Here is a 27,996-nt window from a genome sequence, read left to right as displayed (position 1 = left end):
CAGCTGAGGCCTCACCATTGCTGTTTATAAGTGGTTGGTTGGAATGGAAAAGATCTCACATAGGACACTGCTGTTAATATACGCAGAATTATATTAGCCTTTTTCCCAGCTGCATCACATTGTTGACTCATATTCAATTTGTGATCCACTAGAACCCCCAAGTCTTTTTCTGCAGTACTACCACCATTATAGTTATTCACCATTTTATAGTTGGGCATTTGATGTTTCCTTCCTAACTGTAATACTTTGCATTCGTCTTTATTTCATTTCATCTTGCTGATTTCAGACCAATTTTCCAATTTGTCAAGGTCCTTTTGAATTCTAATCCTGTCCTTCAAAGTGCTTGCAATCCCTCCCAGATTGGTGTCATCTGCAAATTTTATAGGCATGCTCTCCACTTCTCTACCCAAGTAATTAATGAAAATATTGAATAGTACCAGAGCCAGGACTGACCCCCTGTGACACGCCCCTAGCTACACCCTCCTAGTCTGATAATAACCATTGATAAATAATGATGATAAAATTATTGCTCCATCTTCTAAAGTCCAGCGGTGCGTCAAAAGAGAACCTGAAAACCATGGGCCTGATTCTCGTTTACACTAAGGTCACTTCACACAACTATGGCAGCATAATGGGGCCTTGAAATAGGTGTAAATATAATTTACTTCTACTTTAAAGCTGTTTTATACCACCAGGGTGGAGTAAAGTGACCCTAGTGCAATTGAGAATCAGGCCTTCTGTGTGTTAACTGCTCATTCTTCAGGTCCATCCATCAGATTCAGAACAAACATTTCCATAATGCTGAAAAGTGACCACTTTCATAATTAAGGAAAACCCACTTATGGAAGAGTAGAAGGCTGTGCTTTTTCTATACCTACAGCATGAGTTTTCTGGTGGATAATAATTTAGCTGGATGCTGCCCAGGCATGATTAACAATATATGTACCAATATATGGGCACATGCCCATATTAATGTATTACTAGAATGAAAAGCTAAGGAGACCAACTAACACAATTAAGGAAAAATACTAGACTGAGACAAACGTTTCTGTAAACAGGAACAGAATAATGCCAAAAGCCACACCTATCAGAACTGGCCAGGTTATCATTCCAGCCCGAGAATTCTCTCACACACACTAATGGCAAGAAGAGAAAGGGTTTGTGTATCAGAAAGCGTTCATAATGTTTCTCCCTATGCTGCATACGTGTACTGTTCCCTTAACCAAAGAGTCACCCTAACTTCTGACTGCTATGGAAAAACTAACAGGTATTTTATTTATTAATCTGTTTAATTTTTTTCCTACTCTAAGTCTCAAGAAATCAAGCCTCAAATGTTCCTGCCCTGTTCTTATTCCCCAACAGACACCATCGTATGATATTATTTACATTACCATGATGCCCTGCTGGAACATGATTCTCGTCTGGAAGTCTGGGCTGTTTTATTATATTTTACAAAGTTTTAAAATGATTTTATATTTCACAGTATAGGAAATCTATTTTTTAATTTCTTTTTGAAAATGTGCTTCATAGGGTAAGCTGTGCTAACAGTTTCATAAAGTAGTTTAAATGGCTGATCTACCATGTGTCTGCAGTCTAGCTTTTGCTGCATCTTAAAGCACTACAAATATTTCTTTGTCAATAGAATAGAACAGCTGCTATATAATTTAAGATTGAATTTATCAAACTACATAAACTATACTATATGAATATGCTTGCAATATTTACATATTATGTACATTACTTCCATATCATTATAGTATTTACCGATCATATTTATGTCAGACCTTACATCTTCATTCATTTAGCAGTACCTCTAATTCATTTTGGATTAATTTAAAGCATTTCACTCTTGAGATTAAGTATTTTGTTATGCATTCCAAGGAAATTTTTAATATGCAACTCATTTAAATCATCACAACAAGAGAATCACAAGCCATGTGGATAACATACATTATACATAAATAGAAATAACATAGGTGTGTATAGATTCATTTTAGAATTAATTTATTTTGATGTGCCTCTCATTTCTGGGCACATTACATAGATTAAATGTAGCATTTCTTTAAATTAAGACATCACATATCAATTCAACCAACCACTTATAAACAAAGCAAGTGTTTGACCAAAAGAATGGGTCTTGCCTCATATTGTGAAGATCAATACAAACTGAGACAACTCGATAACAAAAGCTAGCACATAATATGATGACCACTTATTGGTGGGTGGAGGTGATATTGGAAGCAAAACATACTAGTGCTCCAGGATAAGCACTGGCTTCCAATACATTTCTAAGTTTCAGGTGTTGGTTTTAACCTATAAAATCCTAAACAGTTTTGTGTCTCATTACCTGAGGAATTGCTTCTCTTCCCTGGCCAGACTGCTACAACTGAGATTGGTGGAAGCTCTCATGCTCCCTCATTAGGAACGGTAGCATGCTGGTGGGATGACATTATTCATGAGGGGATCTCAACTTTTACAATTACGCTTCTACTTGGGATACCAGAGCCTGGATTTGTTAACCTTTCAGGTGTGCTGCAAAGCTCATCTTTTCCCAGGCCTTTGGAAAGAGAGTGGTCTGAGCCCTACTGGAGGTTGGGTTTATTTTTCTCATATTAGCAGATGGATATTTATTGAAGTTGGTAAAAAAAAATCCTACAGAATAGCTTTCCATCAGAAAATGCTGAATCAGTGAAAAGTTGAAGTGCTTCTTTTCAACTTTTTCATTTTGACTTTTATGCTTATGTAAGTAAGTAAAAAAAAAAACCTTATTGTAATGAAGTGCTTTAGCCCTATGGAAACACAATATTTCAATATAGTCATTTTAATATTTCTAAAACAACATTTTTTCAGAACTTTCATTCTGTGGGAAATTTCACATGGAATGAAGTTTTGACCAGTTCTAATATTTATGTAAGTATCCAAGTGGGATAAGCAGTCCGTGATATTGTATTTTGTATGGTGTATTTTAACATATGAGTATCCAGGACACAAGATGAACACCTAACAGATGAGTTTTATACATTTAAATAAATATTTAATGAATAGATATTTTGAAATATACCATGTGTGGAGTCTCAGCTTTCTTAAAGGTCATCTCTAACTTGTGAAAATATTTCTTACATCACTCTTCGCTCTATCTTGTAGTCTTTTTCTCATATTCCACCACTCCCCACACTTACATACAACACCTTTCTTTTCAAATCTGCCACGAAATAAAGTCACTGGCGAACATATTCTCGCATTTACACTAATGCAGACCCTTTGACTAGAATGGGTTGAATTTAACCCATTAATTACCTGCTTAGTTAGGGACAATCTAATGAGGTGCCTATTCCAGAGCAAGTGGAACCCAGCAACTATACTCTGATTACTCTACTACTGTAACAAGTGCTAAAGAACATAAAACAATCTGGACAGATTAAATAATAACAGCAGCCTCTAAAATCAAATAAATTCACAAATCCTCAAATCAAGATAAGAAGCTTAAGGACAAATTCTCTTTTGGAAATGCAAAACCTGATGAAAATTTAATTCATGCTTATTGCATAGCTTCACAGGTGTAAATCTAAACTGAGATTCTGTTGTGCAGCATGTACAAAGTAACACAGGTGGGTAGGCTGGAACAGTTTGGGTAATGGGCTACTACTTCTGCACATCCCATTTTTACAGAGGAAAATAACTCACTTACCCAGTAATCAGATCTCGCAGGCACCTAAACTCACAGACATCAAAGCAGAGCTAGCGAAAACTAAAATTTCCATTTCATGTTTTCATTCTGAATTGAAAGAAAACACACACACAAAAACTGAAATTTTCCATGATGTGAACTTTAAAAAAAAATGGTTCGAGTGTTCTGTTTAGATCAAATCAAATTGTTTTGTTCTGAATCGGACTTTTTATATGATGATAAGTTATAATATAAACACATTTCAAAACAAGAAGTTTTTATTTCTAAACAAAAAAATCAAAATGTTCCATGCAAATAATGTAAACCTCAACACTGGGTTCAATTTTTTTTCTGAAACGAAATGTTGTTGAAATTGCAACATTGCTGCAGAAAGTTTCCATTTTGATAAAATTTCCAATGCAAACACGTTATTGGAAAAATTTTGACCATCTCTACAAAATAGGTACCATGCATACTGCTCAGACTATTGAATAAAGAAACCTCACCCAGGGTCAGAGGCAATCCTAAAACACCATAGGACTAGAGCGGGTCAAAAGTTAGAATTTCTGTTCCAGGGACAATTCTGAAATTCTCAAAAAACAAAAACAAACACAAACAAACAATTGTTCCATTTTGGAAGAAAAAGTAGAAATTTCGTTTCTGACAAATTGGCATTTTCCAATGAAAGACTGTTTCATCAGAAAATTGCCTGATCAGCTCTACAAAGGACCTTATTCTGGAGAAATGTATTTAATATAAAAATACAGAAAAATATTGTCTATTTGAAATGCATTGTCTATTGAAAATGCATTAAACATATAGAATTGGAACCTCATAATATGTAAAACATGCAAAATATATTGAGCATACATGAATTATGTATTTCAGTAACATATCTTGTAGGGTATATTAACTTGGAATAATACAATACTGAGAGATCAAAGAGGCCTCTGCAGTGGAAAGCTAGAGTGTAGGAGTTATTGGCACACACTTTCCCTTCTGGTGTGCGGACCCTGTAGTCAACCTGCAGGCCCAAAAGTGGCAGATATTGACCATCAGATGACCACAGAGGGAAGAGTAGTGCTGATTTAGCATGTACCCTCAGAAGCCTCTGGCAGTGTGGTCCAATTGCTCACATTACCACAGGATAGGGTTGCCAACTGTTTACTCACGCAAAACTGAACACCCTTTCCCTGCCCCATAGCCGAGGTCCTACCCCTGCCCCTTCTCCAAGGCCCCACTCCACGCTCACTCCACTCCCACCCTGCGTCGCTCGCTCTCCCAAAGCTCACTTGCTCATTTTCACTGGGCTGGGGCAGGGGATTGGGGTGAGGGAGGGAGTATGGACTGGGGGTGCGGGCTCCGGGGTGGGGCCAGAAATGAGGGTTTCAAGGTGTGGGAGGGGGCTCCGGGCTTGTGCAGGGTGTTGGGGTGTAGGGGGGATGAGGGCTCCAGGCTGGGGATGAGGGATTTGGAGTGTGGGAGGGGGCTCTGGGCTGGGGCGGGGGTTAGGCTGTATGGGGGGATGAGGGCTCCGGCTGGGGGTGCAGACTCTGGGGTGGGGCTGGGGATGAGGGGTTTGGGGTGCAGGGGGTGCTCCGGGCTGGGACCGAGGGGTTCAGAGGGTGGGATCAGGGATGGGGTTGCGGTGTGGGAGGGGGTGAGGGGTGCAGGCTCCTGGTGGACCTTTCCTCAGGCAGCTCCTGGAAGCAGCGGCATGTTCCCCCTCCGGCTCCTATGCAGAGGCGTGGCCAGGTGGCTCTGTGCATTGTCCCATCCACAGACGCCTCCCACACAGCTCCCATTGGCCCAGTTTCCGGCCAGTGGGAGCTGCAGAGCCAATGCTTGGGGCAGGGACAGCATGTAGAGCCCCTGGCTGCCCCTACACATAGGTGCCAGAGGGGCGTCTCGGCATGCTGCTACTTCTGGAAGCCGTGCAGAGCCATGGCAGACAGGGAGCCTGCCTTAGCCCCGCTATGCTGCCCACTGGACTTTTAACAGCCCGATCAGCAGTGCTGACCAGAGTCACTAAGATCCCTTTTTGACTGGGTGTTCCAGTCGAAAACCAGACACCTGCAACCCTACCACATGACAGGCTTAGTGGGACTTTTCCCCTGAAACATCCTCTTTTTGACCAGTTATTTATTCATTTCCTACTATCCCCTTGAGTAGCAAGTGGAGTTATTACGGATACAGTCCATAAAGAGTGCTAGGTGTGTAACAGATAAGTGAGGGTAGGCAGTCCCTGCCTTAAGGAGCTCATAATATAAACAACTCTGAGCAACAATGCAATGGAATACAAACAAGCAGCCGAGCAGATAGTGATATTCAGTACTCTCTTGATTGGACCGTATTTTTTGTTTTAAAATACTCTCATCACTTCTGTTGCATTCTAGCTCTCTGTCTGTTGATTTTCTTTTTAGACTTCAAGATTCCTGAGGCAGAGACCTTGGATGAAATCCTGGCCCCATTTGAAATTAACTGCTTTTTTTCTAGGAACCCAAAATATTAAAAATAAGATTACTTTGTGTTCTACCGCAATGCAGTGTCACAATTCTATCTACAAAAGTACTTACAATGACCCTTATGACCATAAAGCAAGTACTTTCCAAAGTATTTTGTCCCATAGTTACATTTGTGAAAGATGGCAAAATCATAGCTGGAGTCCCTTTTTTCTTTTTCCAACCCTGTTTTTCTTTCTAAGATGGAACTTTAAATAAATTGCTTAGTGTCATAGTAGAAGGTATCTGATAGAAGCATAGACCATTCCTGCAAAACACAAGCTTTAACATATTTAAAGCCACTAAATTTTGTTTTCGTATGTCCACGCTCGATTCCTTATATGCATAGTAATTTTCTGTTCCATATTTTGTACTTTTTGCAAGCGTAATAACTTCTTTTCACATCACTGAAAGTTTCACATACAAAACAACTGCAGAATATACAAAATGCATATGCCAATATGACACCTGCAATTCAAATCTGAGAGGAAATATTGTCCTTAAAGATGTTCACCAGGGCTGGCCCACAACGTTTTAGCACCTGAGGCGGGGAGCTCAAATGATGCCCCCATGCCCCCTTGCTTGGGCCAAAACTTTGAAAGGTCTCAATTCTGCCTTCTTCCCGTTCTACTCCTCCCATGGTACTGCTCTGCTACCTACCCCAATAAAGGAGAATTAACAACTTAAAATGCCTTGTTCAATAATTTTAAGTAACACTTAACTTTCAAATGCCTGAACAGCAAATGTAACTTTTTTGCCTGCATACTAAACACTGGCATTTTTATCTGTTTGAATAATCAAAGTGGAGCATTCCGTGTCTTCTTGGTTGCAAAGATTTGAACTGCTTCCTGGAGGTCCACAGTCTGGGCCAGCTCATGCTCTATTGAGATGGTTGCAAGGCCAACCAGCCTCTCCTGTGTCATTATGGAGCATACATGTGTTTTTATTAACTTCAGCTCAGAGAAGCTGCGTTCTCCACTGGCAACTCTTACAGGAAGTGTTAGAAGTATGCGCAGAGCAACAAAAACATTTGGAAAGAGGGTGGTCATCTTATTTGTGCACATATATTCCAGAACAGCCTTTGGAGTTGATCCTGCTGAAATGCATCTTGAAAGGTCTTTCAGTTCAACGCCTAAATCACTCGCATCAATATCACACATTTCATTATATGTCAAAACGGTCTCTAGTGCCCTGCATTGCTGGTGTAGGTCTTCTTCAGGTATAGTGAGGAGTTTTGGAATATCATACAACATCCCAAATATACAGCTGTGTTCCTTGAGCTGCATGAAACGTTCTTCAACTGACTGTATAGCACAATCTAGCACCTGGTTAAAGAATTACACTTTGAATTGTTGTTTGGGGTCTCTTATGGGATTATCTCGTGCCTCGTAATCAAAATGTCTTCTTCTTCGGTGACTCTTGTATTCTTGAATGGGTGGGAAAACAGCTTTAGTGTGAAGTTCCTCTGCCAACTTCTTCAGAAAGTTTTGAAATCCCTCATCTGACCGGTAAGACTGTAAATATGCCTTTGCTTTGTCCAGCTGTTCCATTGCTCCAGATATATCAAGGTCAACACCTTGGAATCTCTTGCTTACAACATTTATTTCAAAAAGTATCTCATGCCACAACACTAAACCACACCGAAATTTGAAGTTATGTATGTTTCTGGTGATTCCATTTCCCTCTGCCACTGTTCTCCCACAAACAGTTCCTGTCTTAGCATTATCCTCCATAATGGCAACTATGACATCATCTATCTTCCCAATTTGGTGTTTGATAGGCTTTATCACCTCCACTCGACTTTCCCATCATGTGGCACTCTGGGTTCAGTGTCAGAGAGGATGTTCCCAGATGTTGCTTCAAAATTTGCCATTGAAAAGTTGATGCAGAGAAAAATGCATAGACACTTAGAATTACATTAAAAAATTCAGCAGCCTTACTAGAAGCTGATTCTGCATCACTGACCACCAAATTCAATGAATAAGAACTGCATGGGACAAAAAGAGCTTGAGAGTTTAACTCTCAGATCCGTGTCTGCACTCCTCTGTTCTTTCCTCTTATGTTGGCACCATTATCGTAGCCCTGACCTCTCATGTCAGCTATCGCAATTCCTGTATCTTCTAGCTTTTTAAGAAGCACATTTGTCATACCAGCTCCTGTAGTATCATCAATGTCAATAAACTCTGGAAAATACTCTCTGACAGTCACCATTGCAGGGACATTTTCACTAGGTTCTGTTGTTACAAAACACACCATTAAAGTCATTTCTTCCGTATGGCTGATGTCAGTTGTGCATAAAATCATAGAACATCAGGGTTGGAAGGGACCTCAGGAGGTCATCTAGTCCAACCCCCTCCTCAAACTCTTCTTAGATGCTCCTGGAGTACAGCATCAAACTCAGCCATCAGCTCCACAATTTTAAGGAAGTTTCCGTTGTTTGGCACATACAGTTGATCTGAAGTGCCACGCAGTGGTAGGTTTTGGGTAGCAAGCATTCTCACAATGGCAATGAGCCTTTTCAGAACATTTTGCCAGTAAAAGAGACTCTGATCCAATCTTCTCTTGATGCTGATCATCTATGATGGCCTTTAACCTTTGTCTGATCTCAAGCTCTTTCCACCTATGGAATGCTCTCTAGCGATTTGCTGCCTTCTCGTGGTATGCCAGATTTCTAGCCAGATTTTTTCCAGTTCTTTGTTCCTGTAGAACCCAATGTGGCTGGAACATTAGACTGGAAGAGTCTGCAACAAAAACAGGATGCAGCATTCTGGGGTTTTGAGTACATAAGCCATGGCCTCTCCGTTGGGGATTTCATGCCAGTAATGTGTTGGATGGAAACTTCTATTTTCATTGTCTTTGGGGAACATGAAGTTTTTCACTTGTTGTGGCCCATGCAGTCCAAGGAAGTCCCTCAGGCTATTGCTCAAGTGGGTCCACAGTCCTGGATCATCTGGACTTAAGGAACTAAACTCAGCAGCAGCTGTTTCTTGCGCCTCCACCACACTCTTCTCTGATCTACACTTTTCTTCAGGAATGTGCATGGTTACATCCATTTGAGATGGAGATATGGATGCTGCAGTTGCTGCCAGGTCACCTGCACTCTGACTAACTGGAAGATCAGGCACCTCCTCACCACTCACTTCCTCACTGGGGCCAGAAGGCTCACCGTGAACATTTGTGTCTATGTATCTCAGGAAAGCTCCTTTCTGCTTAAATAGAAAAGCTTCCTTTGCTTGCTTGCTTTTTCTGAATGCTGCCCCAGAGGGGTGTTTTCTTCTTTCACTCATGATTGCTGTTCTGTGCCAGCTACAGTGGCTCTCAACACACAGTTGAAGGGGACAAATAAGCAGGCTGGTAGCAGGGCCTGAGTGAGGGAAGATATCAGCATCTTAAGGGCTTAACTGGCTCCTACTACTGCAGTTGACTGCCTGTTCTCCTCAAGCGGGTTCAGGGAAGCAGCTGGAAACAGGAAGCTCCCTGAGAAGCTGGTGTTAATCAGTCCAGGCTCCTGGGGGTGCCAGAGAGGTACATAAGAGGCTCCTCCTCCTCTCTCTCCCTGCAGCTCCTGCTGCTTTCTGTTATTACCTCTCACCTTTTCTCCTGCCTGCCTGTTTTGTCTCTTGTGCCCACCTTCCTGCAGCACAGCACTCCACCATCTCTGTGCATCTAGAGCAGAGAGAATACACATGCACCAGCAGCAGACACAGTTTTCTACACTCTGGGTCCTAGTGGCACACCCCCCTACCCCCAATAGTCTGGCAGCTTCCCCAGTTCACCTCATGGTAAGGCCAGCCTTGATGTTCACTAATATTTAAACTTTATGAAGAGAACCATAAAATTTTGACAAAATATTTGACAAAACTGCTTTACAATTTGTTTTAATATTTTAATGTAATAAAATCACCCCTAAAAAGCATAACACTGCACTTTGAGGGGCAGAGCATGTCAAACTAGCTCCCTAGATTTCAGCGTAGCTACATTAATTTATACCATATTAGAATTTGGTCCAGAGTGTTTTCTTTAAAGTCAGCATAAAACACATATAAAGAAACCCAGGATAAAGCAGTTGATGTGTGAAATCAGAAATGGGAAGTGAGTTTCTCTCAGACTGGCTAATCTAACATTTTCATAGAATACGTAAACTGCAGTCTAAGAAATCTTTGACTATTTTCTCTCTTAGGTTTTACTAATAACTCCAATCACTGTAGTCTCTAAGTGCTGATTTTCTTTACTGTGATTGAGGAAGACATCATTTTATATAGTCTTATAAGTATATTGTACTACAATGTGTATGCTCCTAGCAGATTATTTCCTGCATTTGCTAAAATTTGTGACTTTTGTCAAAATGTATTAAATATTCAGAGGTAACCAAAAAAACAAAAACAAAAACAGTTTAAAGCATTTGGGAGTGAAATTCTACTCTTGCACATGCACATAGGGCTCCTATTAAAATAAATGGAATTCTCGGTCAACTACAATGGGACTACTCACATGCTTAAAGTTAGCCATGTAGTGAAGTGCTGGATTGGGGCCTATACTCTTATAGTTTTATATGTTGCGTCCATTAATTAGAAATGATAGGAACAGTGGTCTTTTTGTACATATTACAACCTGCTGATTTTTTTTTAAGTAATGTAGAGGATAGAAATTTAAATGCACAAAACTAAAGAATTGTGAGAGTTACAGTTCGATATTAAGGCCTAGCAGCTGACGTTGCAGAAAAGCAAAAAAATCTAAACAACACTGATGGATTTTCCTGTACGAATGTCCTTGCTATCGCTCTCCAAGCTGAGATACTACTGATATCTCTATGGCACTTTTACGTCATTCAAGTTTTTCAAACTTGAAAACACTTCAGCTCCTTGTTGCTTTCTAAAAGAAATTACAGAGTACGCTGAATTGCCTTTCAGCTTTAAAGCTAAAATAAAAATTCTCCACTATTCATTATTACAACCACAATAAACTTATTCATTCAAATCACTTAACCTCCTTTTTTCAAACCAGCCTATAATACCAAATTCCCAAAAGCAGTTTCTAAATTGTGCCCACAATTTTGCACACTCAAGTTGCAAGAGTAAGTTAATTGCACACAAAGATTTTTAAATACGAGCACATGTGAATGTAAACCACGTAGTTAGATGTTTAACTACATGTTCTGGTCATGCAAATCTGAGCGTTCAGGCACACAAAAACTTGTGCCCACACACCCAACAGAGAGAAAGCATGGGGGGGGGGGGCGGAAGGAGCACGCAATCCTCAGCATCTCTCTCTGATCCAGTCAACCAGGCTGGATGAATGCCCATCTATGGGAGAGTTCTCTCATGCTGTATTCTCTCATGTGTGCTCTTTCTCATATGGTAACTGGTCACACAGACAGACATGGAGGCCAGCTTATATTTTAACCCAGTACAGTGCAAACTTTTCACACACAGAATTCATATCACAGCATGTTTTATTATCAACAAAAATATTTTGAAAAAGTCTAAGTGAAAGTAACCTGTGCCAGACTCAATATTGTTTGAGGGAAGCACATTATCCCGCCTGGTGCGGAACATCTCAAAATGCCAGCTTTTCTGCTTATTCAAAAACACAGCACTTATGAACTGATCTTCAACAGAGCAGAATCAGTGGGAAATTGTTAGCGTTTTGCCAAGAAAACAATGTTTTGCCTGTGGGATAGAATGGCTACAGTAGCACAGTGTCGTTTCAGTGAACTTTAGCGTAGCAGTGCATCTGTGAATGATTTCTTTATGCAAGACTCTCACATCAATGTGTGCTTGAAGGGAACACTTTGTTTTGGGAGATTCTGGTCCCAGGCGCCTCTATACTCCCTTAGTTTATAAAAATAAAAGTTAACTTAAAAATGTATTAGAGAAATAAAATTACATCCAAATAAAATGTATTCATTCCTGGTCAAAAGACACAGAACTGTTTCTAGTTAGAGGTTTCTGGAAGAAGATAAGAGAAGCTGAGGACTTAGAAGTAAAAATTTTTAAAGGGTATATAGTGCACAAAGGTGTTCTCATATACTGTAGATTCCTTTGATTTGGGCTGGATGTCTCTTGTAGAAATTATGCACTGTTTTATATCAGAACTGCATTTAGGTTTATGCTACAGTTAGCACTCGGTCAGTCCCTAAAATTTAGTTTGTTCAATAACCGGGAATAAAAAGCATTGTATAGTACCGCACTTGCACCTCCTTCCAAATAAAATACACTAAATCCACCTGCACAGTGTGCTAGCATAGAACACTTTATAAACAGATGATAGGACCAAATTTTGACTTAGTGTAAGTGTGCCAGGATCTTTGGGTTCTCAAATCTGAATGTCTTGCATCATGGCCTATCAGGTTTTTAATTAACATGGTCTATCGTGAATATGGCCTATCATTAGGGCCCTACCAAATTCAGGACCATGAAGAACGTGTCACGGATCGTGAAATCTGGTCTTATGTGTGGCTTTTACTCTATGTTATACATATTTCACAGGGGAGACCAGCATTTCTCAAACTGGGGGTCCTGACCCACAAGGGAATTGGAGGGGGTCACAAGATTATTTTAGAGGAGATCATGGTATTGCCACCCTTACTTCTGCACTAATGCCTTCAGAGCTGGGCAGCCGAAGAATGGCGGCTGCTGACTGAGGGCCGAGCTGTACAGGCAACAGCACAGAAGTAAGGGTGGCAGCACCATACCAGGCCATCCTTACTTCTGCACTGCTGCTGGCGGTGGCTTTGCCTTCAGAGCTGGGCTCCCTGCCAGCAGCCACCGCTCTCCAGCTGCCCAGCTCTGAAGGTAGTACAGAAGTAAGGGTAGCAGTACCACAACCCCCGCCTACAATAACCTGGTGACTCCCACAACTCCTTTTTGGGTCAGGACCCCTACAATAACAACAATGTGAAATTTCAGATTTAAGTAGCTGAAATCATGAAATTTACTATTTTTAAAATCCTATGACCATGAAATTAACCAAAATGGACCGTGAATTTGGTAGGGCCCTACCTATCATGTTTTAAATTAATAGAAAATTTCTTAACTCTTTGATATTTCATCTGCTAAGCGTAGCTCAGTAAGATCTGAAAATGTTTCAACAATCATTGTGCATCCAGATTTGTGCAAGTGCAGAAAATTGCAGAAAATCACCATAAATAGAATATGAAAGTACAGTCTATGCAAATGTAATGCTGACAGACCCCGGTCATCGTCGTGCGGGATCGAACCCCAGACTTCTGGAGCTTAGTGCATGAGCCTCTACCGTATGAGGTAAAAGCCAACTGGCTGTTTGCTAATGCTCTCTCTTTCTCTCTCTCTTCCAGTGGTCTCGGTGCCACTAGATGAGACAGAACACTACACCCAGGAGGTGTATGGGTTATACAAACAATTACGGAGTCCATTTAATCTCTCTCTCAACATGGAGTTAAAAGGATTTTCATCATCAGGCAGGAAAGGTATACAGAATTTAGAGCTTTATTCATTGAATAGCAACCTTCTAATATAAGACAATGGCCACAGGAGGTAAAGTGTAATTGCTATTCCAATGCCTATCAATTTAACCGCAATGTACAATTTAACCTCCCAAAAACAATTTATGTTTTTTTATATTAGATATTAATGTAGACATCTTAAAAATGATTTCTAGAAAGGCGGCACTTGTCTTCCTTTAAAGATGAGAACCATTTGTTCTAATAGTATCCCTATCAGAAGCACTCTGATCATGATTACTTCTGTGGCAGTATTGGTTTAATGACATGAAGCGCTGTTAGTTAATCTTGAGATGGTATTAAAATAAAATTGCAAATACTAAATTTTTTTCACTAAGTCAAACAGAATATTTTATGTTTAATGAACTCTGCAATATAATAAAATGCATTGAACTTTTTTATTGCTATTATTAAGGATTGTTTGAGATAGGATTCTGAACTCCTTTTAATAGCAACAATAACTGCTACAAAATGAAAGCCAAAACCGCATTCTAAAGTGTAAATTGCTCCAAGGGCCTAGCATGCCACATGCATGAAAATCTCCCATCAATTTCATTGGGAGCTGTGAGTGCACAAGGAATGTAAGTTTGGGCTCACCACTGTTACAAAAAACAAGTGACACAAATTAGAGTTTTACAGATAACTTAGCAGAAAGAGTAGAGGAACGACAGTTATATATAATTAAAAATGGAATTAATTACCTATTAAAAAGCATTTTACTTTTAATGTAAATTTTAATTTTTCTGTGTTCTGCCTATTTTCATCAAGCTCACTCATCATTTGCTTATGATAAGTGTTTTATTGATATACAGCATGTTCTGTATATTTCAAGCTCCTTAAGAAATACTGTATGAGTTAGGAAATCTATTGAGCTGTGAAGCCCAAGGAATTTTAAATATTGTCTGCTTGATTTTTTCAGAAGGCTGTATAATCCACCATATGTGTTTTTCACAGTATGGTAATATGGTCATAGGATTTGTTTTAGTCAAAGACCAGCAAACTCAAATATTTCACTCTTTTCATTATTGTTTGTGAATAGCAAATCAATCATTTCAACCTAAACAATTTCCTACTGGGATTTATTCAAAATAAATACTGTTGTTTTCTTCAGGGTTGTCTGCTTAGATAATAGTAATTAATAAATGATTTTTCATAAAACACATTATAATTAATAATTAAAGTATTCAGTTCTTATTATCATAGTCTTGGTAACTTGCTTATCTCTTGATTTCCTTGGTGTGATTTCTATTGCATTTCCTAGCTGTAAGAGAAAAGTTCTGCTTCTAATAGCCTCAAAGGATAAAAAAATGCATCCAAAACAAGTATACTTTTATTTCTTTTGCATTTCTAAGAACAACCCAATAAACATAATCTCCATGACTACTGCTCAGGAAAGCTCTGTGTATTCCTTAGGCTATTAATTTGTGAGTCTGTATCTGAATATGAACGGGAAAATGCTTATCTTTAACACCCACCAAAAACAAATTAGGCATTTTACAATATCCCCTTCTGTGTTATCCCAGCATCTCTCCTCTGTCTGATTATGTCTAACCCAGTTGCCATCTGTGGAGACCTCCTACAAAGTTTCCCAGAAGGCAGTGTCATCAGGAAGAATGAGTATGGGATTGGGAATCAGGAGGTCCTCCTTTCTAATCCTGGCTCTTCTACTACTTGCTGTGTGGCCTTGAAAAAAGCCCTTTGTCCTTTCTTTCACAGTTTTTCCATATGAAAAATGGGGATTATACAACTTACATCACAGGGTTATTGTGAGGATTAGTTAATGACTATACAGTGCATTAAACATGTAAAACACTATATAATTGCTAACTATTATTATAAACATGGAGTATAGGGGCTTTCTGAAGCAGAAAGGCTAGCAGTCCCTTTCTTTGCAGCAGTCCCTAGGTAATTAAGGAAAAACAGGTTTCAGAGTAGCAGCCGTGTTAGTCTGTATCCGCAAAAAGAAAAGGAGTACTTGTGGCACCTTAGAGACGGATCCGCTGAAGTGAGCTGTAGCTCATGAAAGCTTATGCTCAAATAAATTGGTTAGTCTCTAAGGTGCCACAAGTACTTCTTTTCTTTTTAAGGAAAAACAGCTGATGAAAGGACTCTGAGTCTGTTATCCTGACTGCCCAGGTGAATTACTCCAGCCTCCCACAGAATTAATTCTCTCTTGCCTCACAGCCAAAGACTTTGACAGTCCTGCGGATAGAGAGTAGAGCAGCACAGAACATTGAGAACTCATATGGATGCATTTTTAAACTCCCAAGTGACAGTTCAACTTGTGACTACAGAGCTGGTTTAATATTTTGTGGGCTTCTTTAGTATTCCCTTGAAAAGGATAATCTTGTCAGGAGTCTGGATCTGAGAGCCTTCTAGGGCTTCTATATTGTGGCTATTTTCTGCAGAATTGGGCCCTTCCAACTGAAAAACAGACAGCATTTTTTAAAACTTCCAAAACCCTTGATTTGGCAGAGATCTTGTGTACTGACTTCAGCCTGGAGCCTATATTTACGGGTGAGTTGTAAACCTCTGAAGAAAATACAGAGATATATTCTTACCTTATCAAAACTGTAGGGAGAAGGTAGAATACCAATTTATTAGCTGCACACCCAGATGCAATCATTTTAAAAAGTAAATGCTGTATAAGAGACATCATTTTATGTTAATGCTAAAAATTGTCAGCATTTATGCCTGAGAAAGGAAAGGCACAAAGTACAAAAATTTGTTATTGCCTATGCATGCTGTTTGATAAAGAAATGCCATGGAATAATTATTTTTCCTGGTCTGAATACTTAAAATAACAGTCTCTATTTCACTTCAAAACTTTGCTGTATGAATTTAAAACAAGTGCTTAGTCTTAAAAATATCTGCTACAAACTAAGCTACTTTGAAAAACCACTAATTAAAAGGCATTATTTCAGTAAAGGGTATTCCATAAGAGTATTTAACTAAAACAAACGGGGAAAAATGGTTACTCACAGTCTTATAACTGTTGTTCTTCTAGATGTGTTGCTCATATCCATTCCAATTAGGTGTGTGCGCACCACGTGCACAACTGTGGGAAAGTTTTTCCCCTAGCAACACCCTCAGGTTGGCTGTGGAGCCCCCTGGAGTGGCGCCTTCATGGTGCTCAATATATGACCCTGCCAACCCAGCACCTCCTCAGTTCCTTCCTGCCTTCTTGTTACTCCAACAGAGGGGAAGGCAGGTGGGTTTGGAATGGATATGAGCAACACATCTCGAAGAACAACAGTTACGAGAAGGTGAGTAACCGTTTTTTCATCTTTGAGTGATTGCTCATGTCGATTCCAATTAGATGACTCCCAAGCCCTACCTTGGCGGTGGGGTCGAAGTATGGCATCGCTGATTGGAGCACCACTCTGCTGAAAGCTGCATCATCTCTGGCATGCTGGATGATGGCATAATGAGAGATGAATGTATGTACCAAGGTCCAAGTTGCTGCCCTGCAGATTTCTTGTATCGGGACCTAGGCCAGGAATGCCGTCGATGAGGCCTGAGCCCTCGTGGAGTGTGCCGTAAGAGCCAGGGCAGGTGTTCTGGCCAGCTCGTAGCACATGTGGATGCATGACATGATCCTGGAAAATATTCTTTGAGATGAGACCGGGAGTCCTTTCATCAGGTCTGCCACCACCACAAACAGCTGGTTCGACTGCCTGAATGGCTTAGTGTGCTCAATGCAGAAGGCTAGCGCCTGCCAAACTTCCAGAGAGTGCAGCCTCTGCTCACGGCATCAGCCTTAGGATAAAAAACAGGGAGGAAAATATCCTGACTAGTGTGTAAGTGTGACACAACCTTAGGAAGAAAGGCCGGGTGAGGTCTGAGTTGCACCTTATCCCTGTAGAAAACCGTATAAGGTGGGTCTGAGGTGAGGGTCTTTAACTCAGACACCCTCCTTGCTGATGTAATGGTGACCAGAAAGTCTACCTTCCACAACGGATAGAGAAGGGAGCAAGTCGCCAGCGGTTTAAATGGGGGCCCCATTAGCCTGGAGAGGACCAGGTTAAGGTCCCACGCAGAGACAGGTTGTCTGAGCTGGGGATGTAGCCATTCCAGACCCTTGAGGAACCAACCAACCATAGGGTTGGCGAAGATGGAGCGTCCAGATGCTCCCGGGTGGAAAACTGAGATAGCAGCAAAGTACATTTATGGAGAACATTGCCGGGTTTTGCTGTTTCAGGCACAGAAGGTACTCTAAGATGAGAGATATAGGTGTCTGAAGAGGGGATGTATGACACTGGTCACACCAACAAGTAAATCTTTTCCACTTTGCCAGATATGTGGCTCTAGTGGATGGCTTCCTGCTGCCGAGTAGGACCCCCCTTACCTGTTCTGAGTACAGAAGCTCCATGGGGTTCAGCCATGAAGCTTCCAAGCCGTGAGGTGGAGGGACTGCAGGTCAGGTGATGAAGACGACCGCAGTCTTGAGTGATCAGGTTGGGGAGGAGAGGAAACATGATCAGGGTGTCCACTGACAGTTCCAAGAGTGTGGTGTACCAATGTTGTTGAGGCCACGCTGGTGCCGCCAGAATTATCTCTGCCCCGTCTCTGTGGACCTTGAGTAGGACCTTGTGCATGAGAGGGAACAGGGGAAAGGCGTACAACAGGTGGCCTCCCTAGGGTAGCAGGAATGCGCAGAACACTGGGCACTTCCTGTTGCATCGAATGACAAACAGGTCGATCAGGGGGAAACCCACATCTTTGGAAGATGAAGTGTATGACATCCAGCTGAATGGACCACTCATGATTGTGGAAGGACCTGCTGAGGTGGTCCGCCAGTGCGTTCTGAACTCCTGGTAGATAGGATGCTTCCAGGTGAATGGAGTGAGCTATGCATGGTTTGTTGAACCTCGGGAGGGAGTCCTGAGGCCTGCAGGCATGAGCTATGCCTCCTGGCAATACCAGAGGACAAGGTGCGCGCCACTGAGTCCGCAGCATCCAGTGAGACTTGTAAAGAGGTCTGTGCTACCACCTTGCCCTCCTCCACTATTGCTCCAAACTCCTCCCTGGACTCTGTTGGCACCAGCTCCTTAAACTTGAGCATCGAGTTCCAGGAGTTGAAGCTGTCTCTATTCAGAATTGCCTGCTGATTGGCAATCCTGAGTTGCAACCACTCAATGGAATACACTTTGCGCCCAAATAAATCTAGGTGCTTTGGCGTCCTTGGACTTAGGCGCTGGGGCTTGTTGTCCCTGCCTCTCCTTTCCATTTACTGCAACCACCACTAATGAGCAAGGCTGCAGGTGAGTGAAGAGGTATTCGTATCCCTTAGATGGGACAAAATACTTCCTCTCCACATGCTTCACGGTGTGAGGGATGAAGGCTGCGGTTTGCCAAATGGTCTTAGCATTGGCCTGTATAGTCTTGATGAGGGGTAGAGCCACCCTCGATGTGCCTTCCAGGGCCAGGATGTTGACCATCATGCCCTCCGACTCCACTGCCTCTTCGGCCTGCAGGACCATATTTCGCGCCGCCCCACAAAGGAGGTCCTGGTGGGCATGGCTGTCCATGGGAGGTAGTCCAGAGACAGAGGAGCCTGCAACCGCCTCATCCAGGGAGGATGATGAGGAGACTAATGAGAGAACAGGGTCCTCCAGAGACTTCCTGTCCCACCTTTCTGTCAGGGCCAACCACACCTGGATCAGGCTCAGGAACTGGCGTTGGTTCCAGGGGAGGTAGTGCAACCGGGTACCTCCTCGGCACCCCTAGGGGTGTGGCGACTGGCTGATGCCTCCGGCACCCATGGTACAGAGGCAGCTGAACGGAGACCTTTGGATTGGGCGCCCTGGGCTTGGTGGTACGCCCATGGGGTCCAAAATGGCCACTGCGCTGGTCCCTGCCACTGTGCAGGCCATGGCCCTGCACCCACCTCAGGCCTTTCACGGCCTGACCAGTGCCCGCCCTGGTCTGAGTATCTAGACCCCGTCTCCCAGTCCAAAAACAGGGCCCAAGACCGCAATGGCCAGGGCGGTGCTGAGCAGAGCTGGAGTGGGGAGCGGTGCAAGGATCTGGAGTGGTGCGGCGATCTGGAACAGTACTGAGACCGGGATCTGTGCGGGGATGCTGACCAGTGCCGGGATGACTGGTACTGGCCGCGGGAGCTGCTGCACAATGGGATCAGGGTGAGGATTGGTGTTGCGATCAGGAGCGCTGGTACCACCTGGAACGGTGCCATGAGTCTGACCAGTGCTGCGAGTCCAACTGGTGCCATGATTGCGAGTAGCGCTGAGACTTCGAGCAGTGCCGGGACTCCGAGCGGTGCTCAGGGACAAAGCATTGCCAGTTTGCCTCAAGACAGTGAGACACCAGTGCGGTACGGGAGGCTTGGCTCGAAGGACCAGCGACCACGATGCCGTCATGGTGATGAGGTCCCTCACAGCCTCAATAGTGTCCAGGGTGGATGGCAATTCCACCTCCTCAATGACCTGGCTCGGGGATTCCAATGGCAACGGACCTGACAGTCCCTCTTGCGGGGCCAAAGTCGACAGTGCCAATTCCAAAGTCTTTGGCCCTGGGTGCTCCTCTCTGGGATGCGCCCCATTAGCCGGCTCCAAAGGGGTGGGTCTCTGAGTCAGAGATCCACTCCTTCCCTGCTTCTGGTGCCGCTTCTGCATCGGGGAATGGGACTGGTGCTGGGTCGATCCTGACAGTTTTGGCGTTGGGGAGTGGTGGTGCTGCAGTCTCTCCCAGAGTCCTTCCGCAATGCCATTTCTACCTCTGCTGCTGGGGCGCTGCTCACCGATGAGTTTGGTGCTGGGTCTTGCCACGCCGATGCAGGTTGCAGTCTAAGAAGCTCCTTGAGGTGAAAATCTTGCTCCTTTTTTGTTCTGGGGCAAAGCCTGCACTTATGCTCTTGGTGTGCAGGTCCAACAAAGAAAATAACAGAATGCCACTAGCCATCACCTTCAGGCCCCAACTAAAACCTCTCCAAAGCATCATCAAGGATCTACAACCTATCCTGAAGGACGACCCATCACTCTCACAGATCTTGGGAGACAGGCCAGTCCTTGCTTACAGACAGCCCCCTAGCCTGAAGCAAATACTCACCAGCAACCACACACCACACAACAAAAACACGAACCCAGGAACTATCCTTGCAACAAAGCCCGTTGCCAACTGTGTCCACATATCTATGCAGGGGACACCATCACAGGGCCTAATCACATCAGCCACACTATCATGTGCCAGCAATGCCCTTCTGCCACGTACTTTGACCAAACTGGACAGTCTCTATGTAAAAGAATAAATGGACACAAATCAGACATCAAGAATTGTAACATTCAAAAACCAGTCGGAGAACACTTCAATCTCTTTGGTCACTCGATTACAGATCTAAAAGTGGCTATTCTTCAACAAAAAAACTTCCAAAACAGACTCCAACGAGAGACTGCTGAATTGGAATTATTTGCAAACTGGATACAATTAACTTAGGCTTGAATAAAGACTGGGAGTGGATGGGTCATTACACAAAGTAAAATTATTTCCCCATGTTTATTCCTCTCCCCCCCCCCCGCCACACTATTCCTCACACGTTCTTGTCAACTGCTGGAAATGGCCCACCTTTATTATCACTAGAAAAGGTTTCCTCCCCACCCCCGCTCTCCTGCTAGTAATAGCTCACCTTACCTGATTACTCTCATTACAGTGTGTATGGTAACACCCTTTGTTTCATGTTCTCTATGTATATAAATCTCCCCACTGTATTTTCCACTGAATGCATCCGATGAAGTGAGCTGTAGCTTACGAAAGCTTATGCTCAAATAAATTTGTTAGTCTCTATCGTGCCACAAGTCCTCCTTTTCTTTTTGTGAATAGAGACTAACACGGCTGATACTCTGAAACCTGTCATAATCTTTTAATTATTCAGGACATTAATATCCACACTGGCTCTTTTGCCATAGAGATCATGATGCCATACTCTAGAATAAAATATATTTAGTCTCATTCACATCAAAAAGTAATGATAGATAACTCACAATTTTGTAATAAATGTACAGCTTTGCAAGATATAATTTTTTAAACCTATAATACATAACTTTTCTTTGATTGAAAGGTTTTTAACACTAATTAAGCTTTATTTCTCTAACCAGCTTCTTTCTAACTTGGTACTTCTGACATCCCAATTTCTCACGTATTTCCCTTTATGAAGTACTAATGCATTTGGCCTGGGGAAGCTATTGGTTTTCAAAGACAACCTGTGTTGCAACTCAAATTCTACTTGGGGTTTTTGAAGTAAAAGGTAAACCATAACATATATAGTTAAAATTTGACCTTGTCCATTAGAGAAAATATTCCAATATTTGGAATACCACAATCTCTACCAATACCTGAATGCATGTTCACTTTTGGATCAAGTTATGTGAAATCTCATTAAATATTTTAAGTTAATGGTCTAAATAGTGTCACAAAACACAGCCCAGAATAAGAGGCAATGCATTCCTGTGCTGCCCCGGGAGCATCCTAGGGAAGGAAATGTGGTCCAGGGGCCACAGCTATCTCCCTGCTCTTCCTTGTCTACAGGAGTTGTAATTTGCTGCTGGCCTATCCAGCACAAACTCAGGCTCACCGGCCAGTGCTTTGGGAGGTAAATCCCAAAATTCCAGGTTTCAGAGTAGCAGCCGTGTTAGTCTGTATCTGCAAAAAGAAAAGGAGTACTTGTGGCACCTTAGAGACTAACACATTTATTTGAGCATAAGCTTTCATGAGCGATGAAGTGAGCTGTAGCTCATGAAAGCTTATGCTCAAATAAATGTGTTAATCTCTAAGGTGCCACAAGTACTCCTTTTCTTTTTCCAAAAAATCCACTCATTTCCTGATGACCTGCTTTGGTGGAGAAGTAGCAAGTGAGCAGCACCCAATCAACCCTGCAGACTTGGAATTAAGCCTGGGTAATCTGCCCAGAGCTGTTAGGTTATTTCTTCTTCCGCTTTATACCGCTACATAAGCGCATAGGCCAAGGTGTAATATAACCCAATGTGTCATGACTAGAGCTGGTTGGAAAAATGGCCTTCTCCCTCGCCCCATGGAAAATTTTGATTTTTCAGTGAAAATTTTAATACTGAAAAATTTTAGCTGAAAACCTAAGTATTTAGATTCAGAAATGCTGCCCTAGTGCCTCATGGGTGTTATAGCCCAGGTGCCTCATGCTCCCATTCTCCTCTGTAGGCTGGGTTCACTGGTCAGACTACATCTCTGGGTGCATCATGGTCTCCCCTCTTGAAGAGGAGACATCATGTATCATGGAAGTCCCTGACCAGAGTGCATCATGGGAGATGTAGTCTGGCCAGGGAGTTTTGGTCCAATGGGAACATGGGGCCAATCAACTCCCACGGAACACTGTGGCAGCATATCCAAATCAAAATGTTTCAGGTTTTGGCTGAAATGCTTTGGTCCTTTGAGCGTTTGGTTTTTCAATGGAAAAATATAAAAAAATTCCACAGAAAACAGATATTTTTGCAAAAACTTTTGTTTAACTGAAAACCCAATTTTTGTCAATAGACTTGTGAAGTTATTTTCAGATTTTTAAAGGTCTAATGAACAGAACACCATTACTTTCACTTTCTAATTTATAACACTTGCCAACATAACTGTAACCTGCTTTATTCTAAACCCTGTAACAATTACTTACTAAACTATATGCCAGGTTTCAGAGTAACAGCTGCATTAGTCTGCATTTGCAAAAAGAAAAGGAGTACTTGTGGCAACTTAGAGACTAACCAATTTATTTGAGCATAAGCTTTCATGAGCTACAGCTCACTTCTGTAACTCACGAAAGCTTATGCTCAAACTATATGCATCATCCAACCTCACTGTTGCTTTCAAATAAAAAGTAAAATAATATTGATTTAAGTTTTGTGCTTCATGCACCATTTTTAAATGGTTACTGTATCTCATGTTGCAAATGGTTTGAGGTTTGTCACCACTCCATTCATGGCTTCTTCTGCAGTTTGTGGAGAAGAGTATAGAGATTGCCAGAATAACTGCTCCAGGCCTCTGGCTGCATTCCCATTTCAATCAAATTAGCAGCTGTTCCTCTTGATTGTTTTACCCCGAGATGAGTTGTTGAATTATCCTGTTTCTAATTTCCCATTCCAATAAAAAAGAGAGACGAGAGAGAGAGAACAGTATAATTTAAAAGACTCTCCTGTTGCTCCATAATTGTAATCATAGTTGATATGGCACATTTCAATTTGGTTTCAGGCATGGTCACTGAATGGCTATGGCTCCTGGAAAAGATTACAATAATTTTGTTGATTCTGGGGCCTTTTTAATATTTTAGGCTAGGTTCTGCAAGCCTTGCTCATATAAATTAGCAATGAAACTACTCATCTGAGTAAACACTACTCAGCTCAAGTAAGGTTACAGAATTTGGCACTTATTTTGTTACATTTATTGGTTGCATTTATCTAATGTCTAGTTGTAGACATTAGATTGATTGAAACACAAAGTCCTTGCTTGGTTTAATTCTAATTTGAACACCTACAGTTTATTATTTATTTCCTTGCACATGATTATAACATATAAAGATTTCTCACACTATATTCAGGCCCCTATTATTTTACAGGTGTTCTGCAAATGATTTCACTGGCTTCCCTTTTTGAAAAAGTGCTCACTGAATGATCATTAATCTGTTGACAACTTTCAGGCCCACTTTGCCTTGCAAGCAAATTCCATTTAGTACATTAGATTTGCAGATTGGAAGTAACAAGGACAAATTCTCTGCTACCGCAAGACAATTTACCTCATTAGAATTACACAATCAGATAATTTAGCCCATATTTTTTGTTTTAACTCAGTACTCTATTCAGAAGTTAGATAACAGAAGCAGCAGAATTCAGGCATGTTGCCACTATTCTTGATTATAGGCAGAGCTGGCAACACTGCCTATTGTTAAGGTTGCCTGACATTTTCCATTATAAGACCCTGTTTTCAGTTGCTTATGCTTTCCCATGCTTTAATTGTTTTTGTTGAAATTTTCCATGCCTGGTGTCTGCTCCATGCTGAATTGTTTTGAAAAATGTTCAAAACAGTTCAGCCATTTCCAAGAACAAGGCTAGGGAAAAATACACTGTTTTGACAACATTAAAAACTGGTGGTGACTTTTTCTTTGAACAGCTCTAGTACCTCTCTGCTTTGGAGCAGGGACTTAAGATTTGGTAGGGGGTGGCCTTTGTGTCAGAGATGTGTCTTTTGCTGTCTGTGTGACAATCTACACAAATCTGGGCAAGTTAAAAGCCTTTGACAAATAACACTTCACACATGCTGAGTAGAGACTTCTTAGATTTTAGCAGGTAAATTCCCCAAAACAGCATCACACTAAGCATGCTTCCAAGTGGTGCAGAGCAGGATTTTCCCTGCAATTGGAGGGCTGCACTGCTGCTGGCTGTGCCAGGCCCAGGTACTTGAACTGAGAACAATGTGCCTCTCTCTCCTTTTAGAGTATGTCTACACTGCAAAAAGAAAGAAGGGTTATCCGTATAAGCGCTTCAAAGATAACCTGAAGAGTAGTCTTCAGTGGACTTGCATCCGTCTCAAAGAACTTGAATAAATGGCTCAGAACAGGACTCACTGACGGTCTCTGACAAGATCAGCATAAAACAGGTTCTAGTGGGATCGGAGAAATCGTCTCCAGGATGCACGTGAAAGCACCACGGAGCTGCATCACAGATACGGACTTCCCATGCCCTCAACTCTGTGCATCAGGGTTCGGACTTCAGAGTCATATGCACAGCTGAAGATGATAATTGCAACAATAGCAGCAATGGACTACCAACACCCCCGCCCCCCCTCCACACACAGTAATTAAAAACCTACAGCTGCTTTATCCTCTGATTTAAGCTCTTCTTTCATGTATTGATTCATGATGCTATCAGCATTTCAGTTCTTAAATCCCATCTATGTATCTGAGCTGTAAATAATACTTCAGTACCATTTTGTGAAGAAGGTTTGAGTGGATGATGATAAAAGATGTTGTGTTGTTGTTATGAATCTAGTTAACCGAAGGACATTCTGAAAAACACTGGAAATTTGCAAACCATCGAAAGAGAATATGACAACAGATGAGTGTGTGTGGGAGAAAGAAGAAAAATAGGTTCTTGAACCTGTAATTGTGACTCCTACACTGTTTCTTTCAATTGTCTGTAGTGATAATGTTCATAATACCTCATCCCAGCAAGGCCCACATATCCTCAGTGTGGGTAAATATTAAGCTTGTTTTCTGTGGCAAACAAAACAGTACAATGTTTATACAAGATTATACAAGATTTAATATGGTATGGTCTGTTGTTTTCCTAGGTCCAGAATGCATGAGGTGGTTTCTGAGAGAAAAACAAGCTGTTCATTTATACTGAAAAAATCCATTATAAGTACATAATAAAAATGAGGTATGCATACATTAGCAATTATGCTTGTATCTGCAGCCTGCTTTCAGTGCACTCTTATTACAAAAGGCAATTAAAACTGCAAAATTTCAGCTAATTCTAAATAGTTTGTAACTGATGCTATTGTGTAACTGATGGATGTAACGGCTATATTATGTAATATTGTGTACTCAGGTCTGTAGCTGAAAGGAGCTCCAGGAACGTACATTCTGCACCCTATTTTTATTCCATGTATAGATAAACCTAACGATAAAAACAATTAATATTCACATCAATAGTCCCAATGACTTCAATGAGACAATTACTGTGCTTAAAGCTAAGCATATACACTTGTGGTAAGAGGACAGGTCTTAATTATGGTACTGAATTAGCTTTCATTTACTCCAACCCTGTGGGCTTGTCTTCACGACCGGGGAGATTGATGCTGCTGCAATTGATGTAGATGGTGTCAATTTCGCAGGTATAGTGAAGACCCACTAAATTGACGGCAGAGCACTCTCTGGTCAACTCCGGCACTCTAGCTCCCCGAGAAGAGTAAGGTAAATCAACAAGAGAGCGTCTCCTATCAACGCAGCGCAGTGAAGACACCTGGGTAAGTCGACCTAAGCAGTAATTTAGGTCAATTTACCCCGGTAGTGAAGACAATAAGAAATTATAATCCAAATAAAAGGTGCACTTTTATATATGAACAAAATACCATTGTATAAAATTGTCCAAACTATGCAGAGTTGGAAAAGCTGCTAGCCCTACTGTTTATTTTCTTCTGAAGCTTAAGGCACTGTTCACTACCAGGTGCAGGTATAATCAACGGTATAATGTAGCATGCCATCTCCTATGGGTGGTGCAGATCTGATGTAATACACAACGTAGAGTATGGGAGATGTGATGATTTGGAGGATCTGTCTGTACCACTTATGAATGCTGCCCCATTTATGTGTACCGATAATGGCTTAGAAGCCTGGAAATACTTCTCTGCCAGACCATAGACAATATCAAATCATCAAGAATTATCATCACCTGAATAGGCCTTACCTGAGAGAACAAAATAGTAACTGCATCCTAAGGGATTCCAGTTCCACAAGCAACACAATGAACATGACAAAGCAGGGTTTTCAAGAGGACTCACAGGGAGAGGATTCTTAGAGAGCCCTATAGGAAGTTAGGGCAGGAGAGGGGAAGGGATAGAACACAGAGGTCACAGAAGGCAAGCTGAGGAAAGAAGTTATGTGTTTCAGAACTCAAGCCATGCACTGCAATGGTTGATCCCTGGATGACCCTAGACCACCCTAACCCTTGCACAAAGAATGCTCTGTAGGGTGAGGAAACTAATATAGGGAAATGTGTGTATGGATCTGTGTATTTGTGATTAAGTAAAGATCAATAAGGGTGTAAGAATTTTGTGCAAAGTATTTTTGTGTTTATGTTACACATGACATGTGGTCCCTTGGAGTGGTAAACAAGAAGGCTCAAACCTTTGGATGGAGTTCTGTGAGAAGGTGTGTATAATGTACTGGAGTTTCTTGGGGGTCAATGCTGGTCCTGGGGGCCTGTGGGGCTCTATTTCTGTGAAGGGGTAACAGAATGAGGATCAATGCCCAGGAAATGATCCAGAAAGACCAAAGGAGGAAATAATGCTGCAACCTACTGAGATCTAAGGTATTTTCAAGCACACGAGGATTCAGTGTCTGGGGATTCAGCAATCTGGTGAGTGGCCAAGAGGGGGTGCTAGACTTGGTCTGTGACAGAAGGATCTCAAGGATTTCCATTTATGTGTCACAACTAAGTATTACCCCATAATACTTACTTTAGATTAAAAGTGTCAATCTCGGATATGTATCAATGTATTAGGTCCTGTATTAAATTTTTTGCATTGCTGGTGCTGTCTGCACCCATTGCTACTAACATTTGAAAGCAATTATGAAGGCCTTTTGAAGGAAATCTGCATAA

At 41.7% G+C, this 27,996-nt stretch overlaps 1 protein-coding gene across 1 annotated transcript in view; it reads right to left on the bottom strand.

Annotated features, from left to right (window-relative positions):
- Positions 1-27,996, bottom strand: part of KCNQ5 (potassium voltage-gated channel subfamily Q member 5) — a 531,162-nt gene that overhangs the window by 341,857 nt on the left and 161,309 nt on the right. The window lies entirely within an intron of this gene.

This window comes from Lepidochelys kempii, chromosome 3 (assembly GCF_965140285.1).
Source record: "Lepidochelys kempii isolate rLepKem1 chromosome 3, rLepKem1.hap1, whole genome shotgun sequence".
NCBI classification, from domain to species: Eukaryota; Metazoa; Chordata; order Testudines; family Cheloniidae; genus Lepidochelys; species Lepidochelys kempii.
Note: the sequence above shows the minus strand (reverse complement) of the source record. Positions and strands in the feature narration are given on the sequence as shown.